Below are 14900 nucleotides of genomic sequence, written 5' to 3'. Positions count from 1 at the left end.
CCAACCAGATCACCTCCCCCAAACCTCTTCTATGTAGAAATTGAGGTCATCATGTTTAATTGCCTGCCCACTTTCCAAAACAAGCCATTTCCTCCCAGACCTCCCTATTATTTGTCCAAGTGACTTTCTTTCCCTAGGATTCCACTCCACCATCAACAATAATGCCCATTTAGAGACTCAACTCAATTATCTTCTCCTCAAAGACTCTTCGGACTCTTCAGGCAGATTCAGTCATTCTTACACCATACTTGCCGGAATGTCCCTACAATATGTGCTTCCCAAAGGAGAATTTGGCTCAAGGGTTTTGGCACCTAGCACAACTACACACCTAGTAAATACTCAATAAATATTAGTCTAAGTTAATATTTGGGAGATCATGTTATCCACATAAAAGCTTTGAATAAAAGGATCCTAAAAAATAATTGAGTACATTCTTTACTACAGAGCACCAATGATATCAACAATGATGTTAGATTGCTGGTCAATGCTAGATTTTTTTGGTTCAGTATCTTCATAATAATAATGAAACTCTTGGGGGAATCCCTGGGTGGCTCAGCGGTTTCGCGCCTGCCTTTGGCCCAGGGCACGATCCTGGAGTCTCGGGATCAAGTCCCACGACGGGCTTCCGGCATGGAGCCTGCTTCTCCCTCTGCCTATGTCTCTGCCTCTCTCTCTCTCTCTCTCTCTGTGTCTATCATGAATAAATTAAAAAAAAAAATCTTTAAAAAAAAAAAGAAACTCTCTAAAACCCAAAATAGCCACTATAATAAATGTCAGTAACATTGTTTTCACCATTCAACAAACACATTGAGGGCTGTAAACTCATCACTATAATGGGTGTTATATATTGAGATGTTCAAGTAGCCAGATTTTCTGAACCAAAAATACGTCACGCATTTAAGAACAATAATGATAAAAATATCTACCATTTACTGAGTAGTTATGATGTCTCAAGACATCTGGTACAGTACATGGATTATCTGTGATCTTACAAAAATTCTGTATGTTAAATATTTTTACCTCCATTTGATAGATTAAAAAAAAAAAAAACAAAAAACTGAGTCTTAAGAAGTCAAATAACTTGCCCAAAGTCACAACTTGGAAAAGGGAAATCAGAATTTGAATGTGTTTTCAGAAACTATTATACTATCAATTTCAGGAATAATTTCTACCTTGACATATATGAGAAGTACTAAAACATGAGCAAGACTTCTGAGTTGTCTTTTAAGGACTTTCTGAATTGTCTCTTAACCTCCAGTCTCTTTCTTTCTGTGAAATAGTGGCTTTCTTTCTAAGGCTAGCAACACTGATAGTTGCTCTAGATCCAAGTTACACAAGACCTCTCCTCATCAAGTCATCCTATACATTATTTTTAAACAAATCACCTTAGCATACCATTTCAACTGCTGATAAGGACAGGGAGATAGACTGGGGTAGAGCGGTGAAGGGCCTTGAGAATTTACCTAAAAATTATCTTTCTATTCTGGAGGGTCGTATTACATTGAAAGTTTCTGAGTGCAGAAGTGATATATGCACAGCAAGGTTGTAGAATATAAATCTACCAGCAGTATAGTGATAGATAAGAAAGCAAGGAGACTGGCTCAAAGGAAATAGCGTGTTGTCTCTCTCTCTCTCTCTCACATACACACATACATACACACACACACGCAAAATAAAAATAAAACCAAACCTAGAGAATTGATAGTAGAAATGGAATAAATGGAGAAATGGTAAAGGATGTTATAAATGTCTAGATGATGGGGGAGAAATGCAGAAGTAGAGACGAAGATCAACTCGGAGGCTGGGATAAGGATTTTGAATTGCATTTAGAGTATTTCTCCTAAGGTAACAAGAAGATAGCTAATTACTCTGCCTGCAAATCATTGGATTGTGGCACAGGAAGCAGGTAGATAAATGGGTCATGGGTATCAGATGGGTGGCTAAGACTTCTAAGGAAGTCAGGGTAGAAAAAGAATTTAAGGATAAACCCTTGAAGTATAACTCTATTCAGAAGACTCAGTGATCTAGTCAATAAATGTCTGTTGAACATGAGCTATATGCCAGGCAGTGTTCACAGTCCTGGAGACATAGCAGTGAGCAAAGCCCTAGGCCTCCTGCAGTTCACCGTATAGTAGAGTCTGAGAAGGAATAGCTACAGAGGTAGAGAGAAAACCAGGATGCTGTGATAATCAGTTCAATAAGCTTCAAAAAGGAATTGGTGGTCAACCACATCAACTTATAGTCTATTGCTCTCACCAGGAACTCAGAAAAATGAAAGAATGCATGTTTAAGGTAAACATTGCCCAAAAGCTCTTCTCTAGACTCCCTATTTGGACTATCAGAACCATCCACCAAAAAGACTGAAAGTGGTTGAAAATAAAAAGCAGGTCTTAGAAGCCTCTTTAGGATAATTATAATTCATCAAGGCATTGTCTCTACTCAAGTAAAGTCTTCAAAACGGGATAGGACACTAGCCAGAAGGGGAGAAAATATACAGGCTGAGGAAATCCGAAATGTGACTTGTCTCAAGCAGTTTTTAAGGAGGAATGTGCTTTAAGAGGAATTTAATCCATATGTTCCAGATTCTTTTACATTCTACAAAATGTCAGCACATAAAAGCTCTTTGATGTCCAGAGATCTTTCCAGTTCTTTTTACGAGACTTGTTAAGCCATATCACTTCTAAATTGGAAGTTGTGTTTTACTCAGAGTAAACAAGCTCACACACCAGCAACCCAGAGTTTGGGTCAAGGCAAAAAAGACAAAACCCTCAGTAAACATGTAGAACATAAAAATAATTTCCTTCCTTGACGTATGTGGTCCACATGTAAGGGGGGCATGAATCAGCTAAGCACAAAACCAGACAATAAAGCAAGTGCATAGTGCTTAAGACCAGCTGCTATGGGCAGAGACAAGAGTGTGGAGAGTGGCCAGAGAAAACATACTTGATAGTGGGACTCATGAAGTAATCACAGAATGTGAGGAAGAAAATTATTTTAGCCAACACTCAGCCCAGAAATTGTTTCATCTACTGAAAGCCAGAGAGCGCTATAAAGACCGTCCCATCACGACACTGCAGAGAAGGTGGCATTTTGCAACAAGAATTCTACAAAACAAGTTTTCCTGAAAGAATATTCTGCCTCTAGCATTTTCAAAGATTTGTGCAATGGCAAATAAAAACAGAAATCATTGGAATAAAATAGAAATACACAAAGAAATCTTTACTGTATAGATTGAACTTAAGCAATTTCATTCATAAGGATTAAAAACTGTGAGATCAGTATTGAGAATCTGCCAAGCAGCTTCTGTTTCTCCATTGAAACTGAAAACAGAAACAAACTGATGCAATTGCAAGATTGGCTCAGCCATCTACAGAATGAGTGTGACAAAAGGCGCTGGTGATAGATTGCTGTGCATTTATAATATATGTCATTTCCTTTAGAACAATTCTGTCTTTCTACAGGACACCAAAGTACTAAGCTCTTTCACTGGTCAATTCTGAGACTTTAGGTATTATGAGGAAGAAATGTTTATTATTTTTAATATCCCACTACCGTCTATGGAGGATGAGGCTTAACAAATGAAGAACCCGTTAGTTGTCAAAACTAGGACCCAAATATTAGCTAGGCCAGAGCCAAACCACTCAGCGTAAGTGATAAGAATCCGAGGATAAGAGAAGATCCGGGAAAGGGAAGAAAGGAGCCAGTGAGATGGGGCAAAGTCTGGGCTGGGAGAAGCCTCTTTGATAATAAACATGGAAAGACTTGAGAGGATAGACATATCTTCAAGACTTTACCTCAGTCACCTGCTGTGCACAATTCAGCATGGCCCTACGATTCTATTTCAAGTAGCATCTGACAAAGAAGAAGAATGTTGTGTCAAAATGGGTAGGGAACTAAATCAAAGGTCAAGCAAATGCCAGGGACTAGAGCTATTTGGCTTGTATCTGGACAGAATAACTTCTTTCCCTACCACGTGTTCCTAACCCAGGCCACTGCTCTGATAGGTGGAAAGGTACAAGGGAATATCCAACATAGACCTCATGACCAGGGGCCCTGCTTCCTTGGAGAATGCTGGAACTCATATCAATGACACTGAAACCCATGTCTATCAACTGTGATATTTAGTGCTTAGCACAGTTCCTGACACACAGCAATGACTTATTGAATGTTGAAAGAATGAATGAGCCAAGAATATAACCCGTCTGTGTGAAAAGGGGTAATGGAATCCACAAAAAGTTACATTTACAGGTGCAATAGAATGAGGTAAGAAAAATAAAAAAGAACATGTGTAACCTTGTTACTCAAAATGTGGTTTATGGGCCGCACTGGCATCACCTGGGAGCTTGTTAGAAATGAAGAACCTCATGCTCTACTCCAGACCTTTGAATCTTATTTTACATTTTTTAAAGAGATTTTATTTATTCATGAGAGACACAGGGAGAGAGAGAGAGAGGCAGAGACACAGACAGAGGGAAAAGTAGGCTCCTCAAGGGGAACCCGACCGGGGACTTGATCCTGGGACCCCAAGACCATGCCCTGAGCTTAAGGCAGGTGCTCAACCACTGAGCCACCCTGGCATCCCTGATTTTACATTTTTAACAAAGTCCCCAAGTGATTGGTAGGCCCATTTAAGATGGAGGAGCACTGATCTAGATCGTAAGCAGGACAGGCACTACTAAAGCCACACATGACTAAGAGGATCATCACCGCCATAGTGCAGAGGAACTGGTGGTTACCCCAAGACCACGCTGTGGTGATGCCTGTATGTTATTTGTCTGTCACTCTGAAGAGTGAATTCCATCTGCCACAACTCTCCTTTTCTCTTCAGAAATGCCCAAGGGAAGAACTTATTTGGATACTATTATTAGAGACAGAGAGTTTTCCCCCATTCTGCTGGACTTCGTGTACATTTGCAGTGGTCAAATCAGCAGCCTAGGGGAAAAAATATGTACTGCCAGATACATTGCTTACATTATCACTGTTCATAGTGGTAACCGTAACAACAATAAGAGCTAACAGCCATACAGTGAGGATAGGCACACAGTGCGTATGTACAGGCTTCATGGTTTCCACATTTGATCCTCTTAAGAACCCAGTAACAGAGGTTCTTTTCTTTTTTTTTTTTTCCAGAGGTTCTTTTCTTACCCTCATTTAATCCTTTGACACTGTGACGTGGGTATTTTAATGCAGTTACAGATATATTATGGAAAAGAAATTACACACACACATACACACACACACACATATATGAAAACAGCAGTTAAATCATAACAAGTTCTTACATTCAAACCCAGACCTCCTCGATTCCAGTGCCTGCATTCTTCCCTTTATATTGTGTGGTCCAGCGACAGCCAAAGTGGATGCAAGGGTGAGTGTCTTCTTGGATAACAGTTCCTAGGGGCCTTTTGCTGAAGAGTGGGCTATGCCCACAGCACCAACCCCAGATACTCTGAAGCCAGATTCATCTGAGCCTGAAGTTGTTTTCCATACCAGTGAACAAAATGATGGGAATGGAAAACACACAGAAATGATTTTGTCTTAAGATGACAGCAGCAGAAAGTGGACTGTGTGTACTCCTCCAGGTGTAGACCATGATGCTCCACCAAAACACAGGACATCTCACCCACAATCTCTGGGTGCTCTTGACACATTTGGGTACCAGTTCCTTACTCTTCTTCCCCAGAGAGTGTGCTCAGTTCTCCTCTAACTCCGAGGACTATGATTTTTAAAGATAAGTTTTCCTTTAGTGTCTTTACTTTGTCTCAGGCAACTTGCTCAGATCCTGGTAGTGAAGCAGAGAAGCAAAGCTGCTGATGGGATCCTGAGGGATCAGAAGGAAAAAGGCTTGTAAGAGGCTACATCAGATGGCTTCATTCCAAATTCCTTAACTGCCCTATTTTCCTGTTTCCCTGTCTATGAAATAGGATCTATTTTACCTTAGCTGGAAGCAGTGCTAAGTACATCAATCAGAGTAGAGTCTAGTAAGTACTAAAGGAAGAAATTCTTTTTATCCAAACTTGGTTGTTTTATATTCTTTGTGTCAGAGGAACTGATTGCTCAAGATACCCACATCACTCTGAAAGGGAGTCATGCAAACTGCAGCTGGAGCTCCCAACTCAGACGATTCTGCAAGCTGGCACCAAATCTCCCTCTTGCACAAGGACTAGTGTCAGTAAAAGCTTTATTAAAGAAAAAAATAGGTGTATGTATTAGTTTCCTAGGGCTGCTGTAACAAAATACTGCAATCGGGGTAACTTTAAACTACAGCAATTTCTTGTCTCACCAGTCTGGAGGTGAGAAGTTTAAAATCAAGGTGTCAGCAGGGGACTCCTCTGTCACAGCCGGTGGTCTGCCGGGAGTTTTTGGGGTCACTGGCTTGCAGCTGCATCACTCCAAGCTCTGCCTCCGTTATCACATGAGGTTCTCCCTGTGGGTCTGTATCTTCACATGGCCCTCTTCTCATAAGGCTGCCACTCATATTGGGCTAGGGACTCACCCTATCCTTGTATGACCTCCTCATAACTACTTACATCTGCAATGATCTTATTTCCAAATAAGGTCACATTCTGACGTATTGGCAGTTAGGACTTCAATGTATCTTTTTTGGAGGACACAATTCAACTCATGACAGGATGGATTCCAAATACTAGGCAACACAACAGTTGATGACTCTAAACTCCTTAACAGCCCCAAAGTACATTTCCGTTTCAGAGAGAGTCATAGTCCTCAGACTAGTTTGTTTTCGCACAGACTACTCCCCAGCCTGGTGATGGAAGGCAGGATAATGCAAGGAGTAGGAAAAGTCAGGGAGTGGGAGTCAGAACCACTTGCATTCTAGTGCCAGCTGGATATGACATTTTACATACTAGGGAGTAGGGGCAAGCTAGTTGATTCCTCTGAGCCTCAGTTTCCTCGACTGTAGCAGACATTATAAGGGCCCCACCCATTTTCTCTTGAACCTCCCACCTGCCAGCATCTTCATTCATCTGCCAAAGGATTTCTCTGTCCACAAGAGCCCACTCTGCTCACCCAAGGTAGGTCACAAGTACTGAATAATTAACATGGACAGAGTGCAGCCCTCATCCAATGAGCAATGGGAACCAGTGCATACAATACTCCAACTCCCTCACACCTTGATTGGGATAAGCCTGAGGCACTTGTCCCTCACTGGCTTCTAGAGGTGCCCAGCAGGATTAGTCCCAGTTGCCCACAGTGTTAACTTGCGTTACAACACATCCTTAATTGGCTGCCTTCCCTTCCCTGCCCACTTCCTGACTCCTTCTCAGTATTTCCTGGGACTGTTTCCCAAATAAACTACTTGCATTTGAACAATATCTTAGGGCCTACTTCTAGGAAAATCAAACCAAGACAATGTATTTTGCCTTGCAGATTAATTATGAGGATAAGAAATCATACAGGTAAAGAACTTGGTATGTAGTAGGTGTCCAGTAAATGGAGACTATTAAAATAAACTAGGGCATTTCCATTCAAGAGGCATTATAATATTTGTGAAGAGCAATGATACAACAAGCTATTGGCTGCTACTAGAAATATACTCTTTGTTTATATATGACTGTAACTAAACCTCTTTCCAACAAGAGTTAAAGTGAGCTTTTCTTGCAAAAAGGATAAGAAAAGGGAAGAGGAGGAGAGGAAGGGGAGGGAAAGGGAGGGAAGGGGAAAAAAGAAAAAAGAAAAGAAAAAATATTTTCTTTCACCTTGTTCAAAGACCAACTCCATCACCTACTAAGAGTGTACCCTTGGAAAAGTTTCTGAAGCTAATATTAACTATCATGAATAATTTCAAGTGGAAGAGCTGTGAATCCTCAGAAAAGATACATAATATCTCTAAGCCTCAATTTCTTCACCTGACTTGTTCAAGGTCACACAGGTATTATGGGATGCAGCCAGCAGTTGAACCCAGGCAGCCTGAATCTAAAGGCTACACGTTTAGCCACAACATTATACTCCTTCCCTCACATGAAGTGCATTTAATAACCCAGCTGGGACCTGCATTTAAATCATTCAAACATGAAATTTTTAAGGAATAAGATGCCTTTGCATTGAAGTTAATGTACTTTCTGAGGTTTCTATAGCAACAAAAATCTAAAATCACCTCTGGTGGTATTACTTACAAAAGAAGAGAGAGGTTCCTGCTGACCCTTTATCAAAGAATTTGTTTCTTCAGGACAGGTCTAGCCACACGGAAGAGAATTGTGCGATGGATTCGCAAAGATGTGACTGCTCCACTTGACTGTGAGAGTTGTACATTAATACAATCAATAAATAGTTTTGAATGCTTATTATGTGCTGGACCAAAGATGTTAAAATATTGCTGTTTCTTTTCTCAAGGAACTCACAGTCCAGTAGAAAAGACAAATGTATTACAAGTGCCAAGCTATCACATGACCTTATTAGTGCTATAGGAGAGGCAAGTACAAAATGCAATGAGAGCAAACAAAGGTAAAAACATTAATTGGCTGGAGAATCAAAGAAATCTTCCCAAGGAGATAAAAACTGACTGTCTATTCTCCAGATGAAAGCCAAGTCAATCACTAACAAATACCTTCTTGTTTTTTCCTCTTTCCCTATCCCCCATTCCTCATTCGAGCTTCCTGGGATCACCTCCCAAGGTGCACACAAGGGCTTGTCTCTGAGTCTGCTTCTCTAGGGGAACCCAAACTAAAATGACATCAGTCAGGTTGATTCATTCAGTTTCCTGGGTACATAATTTACAGTTAACTCAAGTTGATGGGCCCTTCAGGATTCATTAAAACAAGTTCATCCACATTACAGGATTCAGGGTAAAAAACCACAGCAAAGTGAGTGGCCTAATACTGGTCCCTGATCAATTCCCTCCTTTTTCTAAGAGCTAAATTTCACTTCAGTTTTAATTCTTAGTAACCAAGCAAAAGCTCAAGAGCACATCTCCTACATTCCTGAGCAACTATCCGTGTGGAGCCATGGGAGGCAGGCCTTCACCTTCACCGAGTTACAGGTCACTGTGGTCCCTCTATTATCATTCCAGGGTGTTCCAGAGACAGCCACTAGGAATTGTTATATGGAGGGATGACTGGGTGGCTCGGCATTTGAACATTTCAGCTCAGGGTGTGATCCTGGGTCTGGGGATCAAGTCTCACATGGGGCTCACTGTAGGAAGCCTGCTTCTCCCTCTGCCTATGTCTCTGCCTCTCCCTCTCTCTGTCTCTCATGAATTTTTTTTTTTTTTTAAAGGAATTGTCATAGGGAATGTTGCTGTGAATTGTTGCTCCAAAATAGTATTTGGAAAAGTTTTGCTTGTTTTGAATGACTGAAATACTATTCTATCATCTATCATCTGTGATCCATGATGCTGATCATGTCTTTTCATTTTTGCCAACACAAGCGTGGCATCAAATATGAAGTTCACCTACAGTCAAATTCCTTTGACTCTCACAGTAAGTGAATTTGTGTTCTGCTATTGAGCCTCATATTTTACTTTTCATTCTTCTGTTCTCCTCATCCTGGTTATTTCTATTTTATAATGTTTTATTTCTATTTTTATAATGGTTTATTGCAAGTGACCCTATAATCAACTGCCTCAGATCTTTTGTGGAATTCAGCTGAAAATCATACCGAGTATCTATAAATGTCAAAACTATATTCAATAAGGGGAATAGAACAGTGACCAAGACAGGCATGCTCCTCAGCACCACAGAGCTTACTTTCAGAAGGAATGAGGTGGAATATAAATAGATTATGCGGTAAATTTTTGGTAGAACAAAATTTGTCCACCAAATGGACATTTTTCCTTTTATTAGAGAAAAACAAAAGACTGATTATGTTTTTGTTTTTGTCTTTATTATTAGGGCACTTGAACAGTGTTTAGTGCTTAGATCCTATAATTCATCATCAATGAATTACTTCTTCATTTTTTCCAAGTTGTTTCTGATGTTTTTCTGGGCTAGTCTGTTTTGTATGATTTGATCTTATAGTCCATCATAAATTATTTCTGCCACAGTCAGAATACATATCTTAATAAGTTGGTACTATAACTTCAGCCCTGAATATTCAGCCTCTATGTTATATGGTATTTTCCTTATAAAACAAATCAATTCAGTTTAATAATAAGTTCTGATAACCTGCAAACCAGAGTCCAGGTTATCAGTGCTGACTTGAAGGGAGAGAGAATGGTATGCAGATTAAATGGTAGCATTTCTTTCCTTCCCTAATCCTGCAAGTAAGTACCCCTTCAGGGAGAGCAATTAATTCAAGTCTGGAACCAATACCTTGAGTAGACACAGGTGATCAGATAAAGAGTACCTAGAATGGTAAAAACCCTCAAAACAATGCCTGGGAAGGAAGTGAAGAAATGACAGGGGAAATTTAATGTGGAGAAGCAAACATTCAGCAGAGAAGTCCAGTCTTTAAGTATCTGAAAAGGCTGTGGATTTGTTATACATGGTTCCATGGAGCAAAGGTGGAATCATGAGTGGAATAGTATTCAACTACGAAACAAGGAAGAACTAACAGATTAGTGTCCTGGAACCACAGAAGCCTGTGAATCCTGCTCCCTGTGACTCAGACTCGCTCCTATGCTGGCTTTTTGTTTCTTGCAATAAGATCCCGGAAACCACTCTTTTATTTTCCTCTGTAATGCTGTGTTGAGAAGTAATGAGTTCCTCATCACTGAAAGTAATCAAGCAAAAGTTGGACAAGCATTTGGGAGTGATGTTGCCGATAAAAGTTAAATCTTTCTCAGGTATCTCTCAAAGCTCTGGGATCTAAAGATACAAGCGTCAAGTGGAGGGAAGTAAGCTCCTCCCAAGATTCTCAGTCTTTGATTAGAGCAAGATGTGTTGCCTCACTTCTCACACTCTGCAGAAGCCTTCTCAATTTTGTAAGTACATTCCTCTCACCCCCTATTCCAATACATTTCTCACATGAGGTGGAACAGATGCTGGGGTAATGCCGTCTAAAAATAAAAGCAAGGGGAGAAAAAAACTATTTTACAATAAATATCTCAGCAAAAATTTTATATCCTGAATGGATTTGGCAGCAAAAGAGCAGCTGCTGCCTCGTTTGTGGTTCTTCCCTCTCTCACTTTTATAACCTGATTAATATGCCAATCAGATTTTTGTAATCAGGAGCAGGGGACATTAACCTCATAAAGCACATAAAATGTATCTTATCTGAATAAAGAAGGATGTATTTTCTGAATTGGTCTCTTTGCTCTTTTTTATTTCCAATTGCATTGAGAATCCAGCCTGTCAGAGGAGACCAAAAATCCTTGCCATCTGCCAGTGCTCTGGCCCTTGAAGTAGCATACTGGTATTCTTACCCTTGCTCCAGTGAGCCAGAGAGCAGCATCGAAAGAACCTACACTACACTAAGGGACAGTGGTACCCATTTAAGCCATCCCAAAAGACCACAGCCCTGAAAAGGGTCTTGATCCTCCCTAGGTTTCCCCAGCCATTCCAACCAAATAATGATACATTGGAAAGGTGGTCCCCCAAGAGATCACACTAATTTTTGAACTTTAATGAACAAGGCCATCATTATGGGGTCTTCAGGGCTTCACACAGAAGCAGTAATTAAGTAAGCACTGTTAGGTACAAGGCAGTCTGAGAACTATAAGGATCAATAGGTGTGGTAGGCACTCTCAAGAAGCTTATGATCTATGGGAAAAGATATATTATACACACCACTTAAAAATGGCAAAATCAAAAGTGGTAAGGGACACAGAAGCACAACCGATAAAATGAACAGGAGCTCAGATGGAGGAAATAATATTTCTGGATTGTGGGAGACAGGAGTAGGTGCATTCTGGAAGAAGGTCCCATTGGGTCAGGGCTTGGAAAATGAGTAGGATTTGGACAGTTGAAGAGAAGAGGACGGTGGTGGTAAAGAGTGAGAAAGGAAAGAACCAAATGAAGGAAAAATCATGAATGAAAACAAGGACAGGGAAGCTCGGAACATGTGCTCTGATGGAGAAGTGGACCAATTTAACTAAAGCAAAGATCAGAAGAACAAAAAGAGAGGAAGGGGATCTTGGAGTCAGAGAATGGAACAGGACTTCCAGCATTTACTTTTTATGATTCCACACCTGAGTGTTAAACCCTATAATATTCCACCCTGTTGGCTCGTCAGTACCATCCATTCACCCTCCAACCCTGTCAAAAAATAAAAAAATAAAAAAATAGAAAGGCAGGATATACCTCAGGTCAGCTCTAGACTGCAGATCGTGCAACACGCTGCCCCATTTAACCCTCTGATACGCAATCTGTAGTATCCTCTGAAATCGTTCAGCAATGTGTGTATGTGTGTGACAGGAGTATGTACGCGTAAAGCATATTTGGCAAAATTTAGGCAATTGCTGGACCTAGGTGATGGATATATGTGTGTTCATTTTTCTCATCTCCCTGCTCTTTGCTAATTATGAAATGGCTTTAAAAACGAAGTTTATAAAAGGTTTAAAAAAGCAAGTAATTAAATCCCCAGTATTTACTGGCCTAAGAACCATCAGAGGACCTCATTTCCAGCAGTGTGCTGCCAGATTGAACCAATCCCTGAATTTTGTGTGTAAACCAATCCCGAGTCCATGCTGTGCTCTGACTGGGGGTGGCTGGGACCCTTGGTCACGTCTCTGTGACGCCTGTGGTACAACTGCAGAGTTAACAGGCAACAAAATATAATCATATGTGGGAGGCGAAAAGAGCAGAGCAGTGTGCCATTTGTTCGTTTTCGCAAGTTGTAGGCGCTTTCAATGGCAAAAATATTCGTGGGGTTAAGAATCAGCTTGTTTGGTAAACTGCAATTAGCATGAACTGGGTCTCCTCAGCTTCTGTAAAAGGGATAAATATAGATGTCGATACTTTCTGTGGAAAGACAGGCCCCGAGCTTCTATTTTAGAACCTTGGAAAAAATGCCTTTGTAAAGGGGCATCCCAGCCAGGAAGGCAGGCCTTGCCTCCACACCCCCTCCGAAGACGGTGGGGAAATGCTGCATTTTGGTCTGCAGGCTCAAGAGCCCAGGACCCAGAGTGTGCCCTCACCCACCTCTGAAGGAAGCACACCAGACAGGCAGAAGGCAGGGAGGTTGGCGGACTCTGGCAGCCAGACAGGCCTGGGTGTGATCCCTGTCCGCTGCTCACGAGCTGCGGGACTATACTGGAACACCAGTCAGTCTGTCTGGGCCTCGGTCTCCTCATCTGCAAGATGGAAATGGGCTCTGGCATGAAGTAAGCAGTACCCATGTATTAGCTGTCACTATTCTTTCAACTTTCAAGAATTAAAAGGAACATTCATGTTGACCTACTATCAGCTAATGTGTGGACCTTATCTGACTTTCCCTGGTTTTCCCACTACTGTTCTTTTTTTCTGGTCCAGGATCTAATCCAGGATTCCACAGTGCAGTAAGTCCTCATGCTTCCTTAGACTCCCCCAGGCTGGGGGACAGTTCCTCAGTCTTTGTCTTTCATAACCTTGGCCCTTTAAAAGAGAACTGGACAGTTACTCTGCAGAAGGTCCCTTGGTTTTGGTTTGTTCTATGTTTTTGATGATTAAATTGAGGTTATGTTATTTGGGCAAGAATATTGCAGAAGTGATGCTGTGCCCTTCTCGGTGCCTCATATCAGGAGATAGAGGATGTCAATACGTCTTACCCCTGGGGGGTGATACTAGCTTATTGTGAGGTTAACACAGTGTCTGCCAAGTTTTTCTACTTGGAAAGTGACGAGTTTCTTATAGGGGAGTACTTTGAGACTATGCGAATGCCCTGCTTCTCAGCATACTTTTGCCCACTACTATTAACATCTATCAAAGATCCTTTCCTTCTACAGTTATCAAAGTGGTGTTTCCCTGGTGGTGATCTTCTATTTCTATCATTTGTTACATTTATTAATTGGAATTCTACTTTAAAAAGAGCTGTCCTTTCCCTCCTAAGTATACAATTGTTTATATACATGTGACTCATGGATATTTATTTTATAGGTTAAAAATCCATTGCTTTGTTTGGTTATTGGCATTGCTTAAATCATCCATGTTTTTTGGGCATTTGGAGTTAGTTCCAGTTGGTTCCTATGTCCCTTTGATAATTTTATTATAATTAGGTCAAATGTTAACATCAGGGAAAATAGTGAGGGGTATATAGGAACTCCATACTATTTTTACAACCTTCCTATAAATCTAAAAGTATTTAAAATAGCAAGTTTTTTAAAAGTTAAGAGGGACTTGAAGGGAGCATGAGGACAGCTTCTGGAGCACTGGAAACGTTCTATTTTTATCTGGGTGTTGGCCACATGGGTGTATTCAGTTAGTGAAAATTCATCAAGCTGTACATTTATGATTTGCATATTTTTCTGTGTCTTTGTTTTGCTTTAGCAAAGAGTCTTTAAAAGGAGATAAAAGAGCTTTAAAAATATTGTTTGAGGATAATTTAGCTGTAAAAGATATGGTAACAGAAAATACCATGCAGGGATTCCTACAGAAGTAATCTTGTCAAGTTTCAAACCATCCTTAATAACCATTAGGGAAATCCTCAGTCAGGAGCAGCTAAGATCAAGGTTTTCATCCGGGTCTTCCTCAGACCTCTTTTGCTGTTACTGTGTTCTCTGCCATCTTCTGAGTCATTTGCATTTTCCAAGGTGATCCATTTTAATTCTATCCAGCTGGTCACTTCCTTAGACCAGAGCCAAAATATTATCAGGTCTCAGTCTCTGTCTACAATTCCCTGATGCTCCATCTGTAGGCGATACAGTCTGTTTTGTAATACATCATTTTCAGAAAATTCGCATTGACTGCTCTAGTTATAGATGTTATTTATTGAAAATTTTAATTAGTTGCTCCTTTATCCCTGTTGCCACAGCCCTTTCTTTGTATATAGCTCTATTAAAACATGCATTATATTGTTTCTGTAGATTA

At 40.6% G+C, this 14900-nt stretch overlaps 1 protein-coding gene across 33 annotated transcripts in view; it reads right to left on the bottom strand.

Annotated features, from left to right (window-relative positions):
• The window catches only part of LOC144322592 (uncharacterized), a 300251-nt gene that overhangs the window by 145396 nt on the left and 139955 nt on the right, over nucleotides 1-14900 (bottom strand). For 26 of the 33 annotated variants that reach the window (XR_013388217.1, XR_013388216.1, XR_013388221.1 and 23 more), the window contains one exon: nucleotides 5283-5821. The exons of 5 other annotated variants lie outside the window; for them this stretch is intronic. The gene's annotated coding sequence lies outside the window, so the exon portion shown is untranslated. Of the gene's footprint in view, nucleotides 1-5282; nucleotides 5822-14505; nucleotides 14722-14900 lie in introns of those variants that run through there. 2 more of the 33 variants (XR_013388212.1, XR_013388228.1) reach the window with 2 other exon arrangements.

This window comes from Canis aureus, chromosome 10 (genome assembly GCF_053574225.1).
Source record: "Canis aureus isolate CA01 chromosome 10, VMU_Caureus_v.1.0, whole genome shotgun sequence".
Classification (NCBI taxonomy): Eukaryota; Metazoa; Chordata; class Mammalia; order Carnivora; family Canidae; genus Canis; species Canis aureus.
This window is presented reverse-complemented; position numbering and strand designations above follow the sequence as displayed.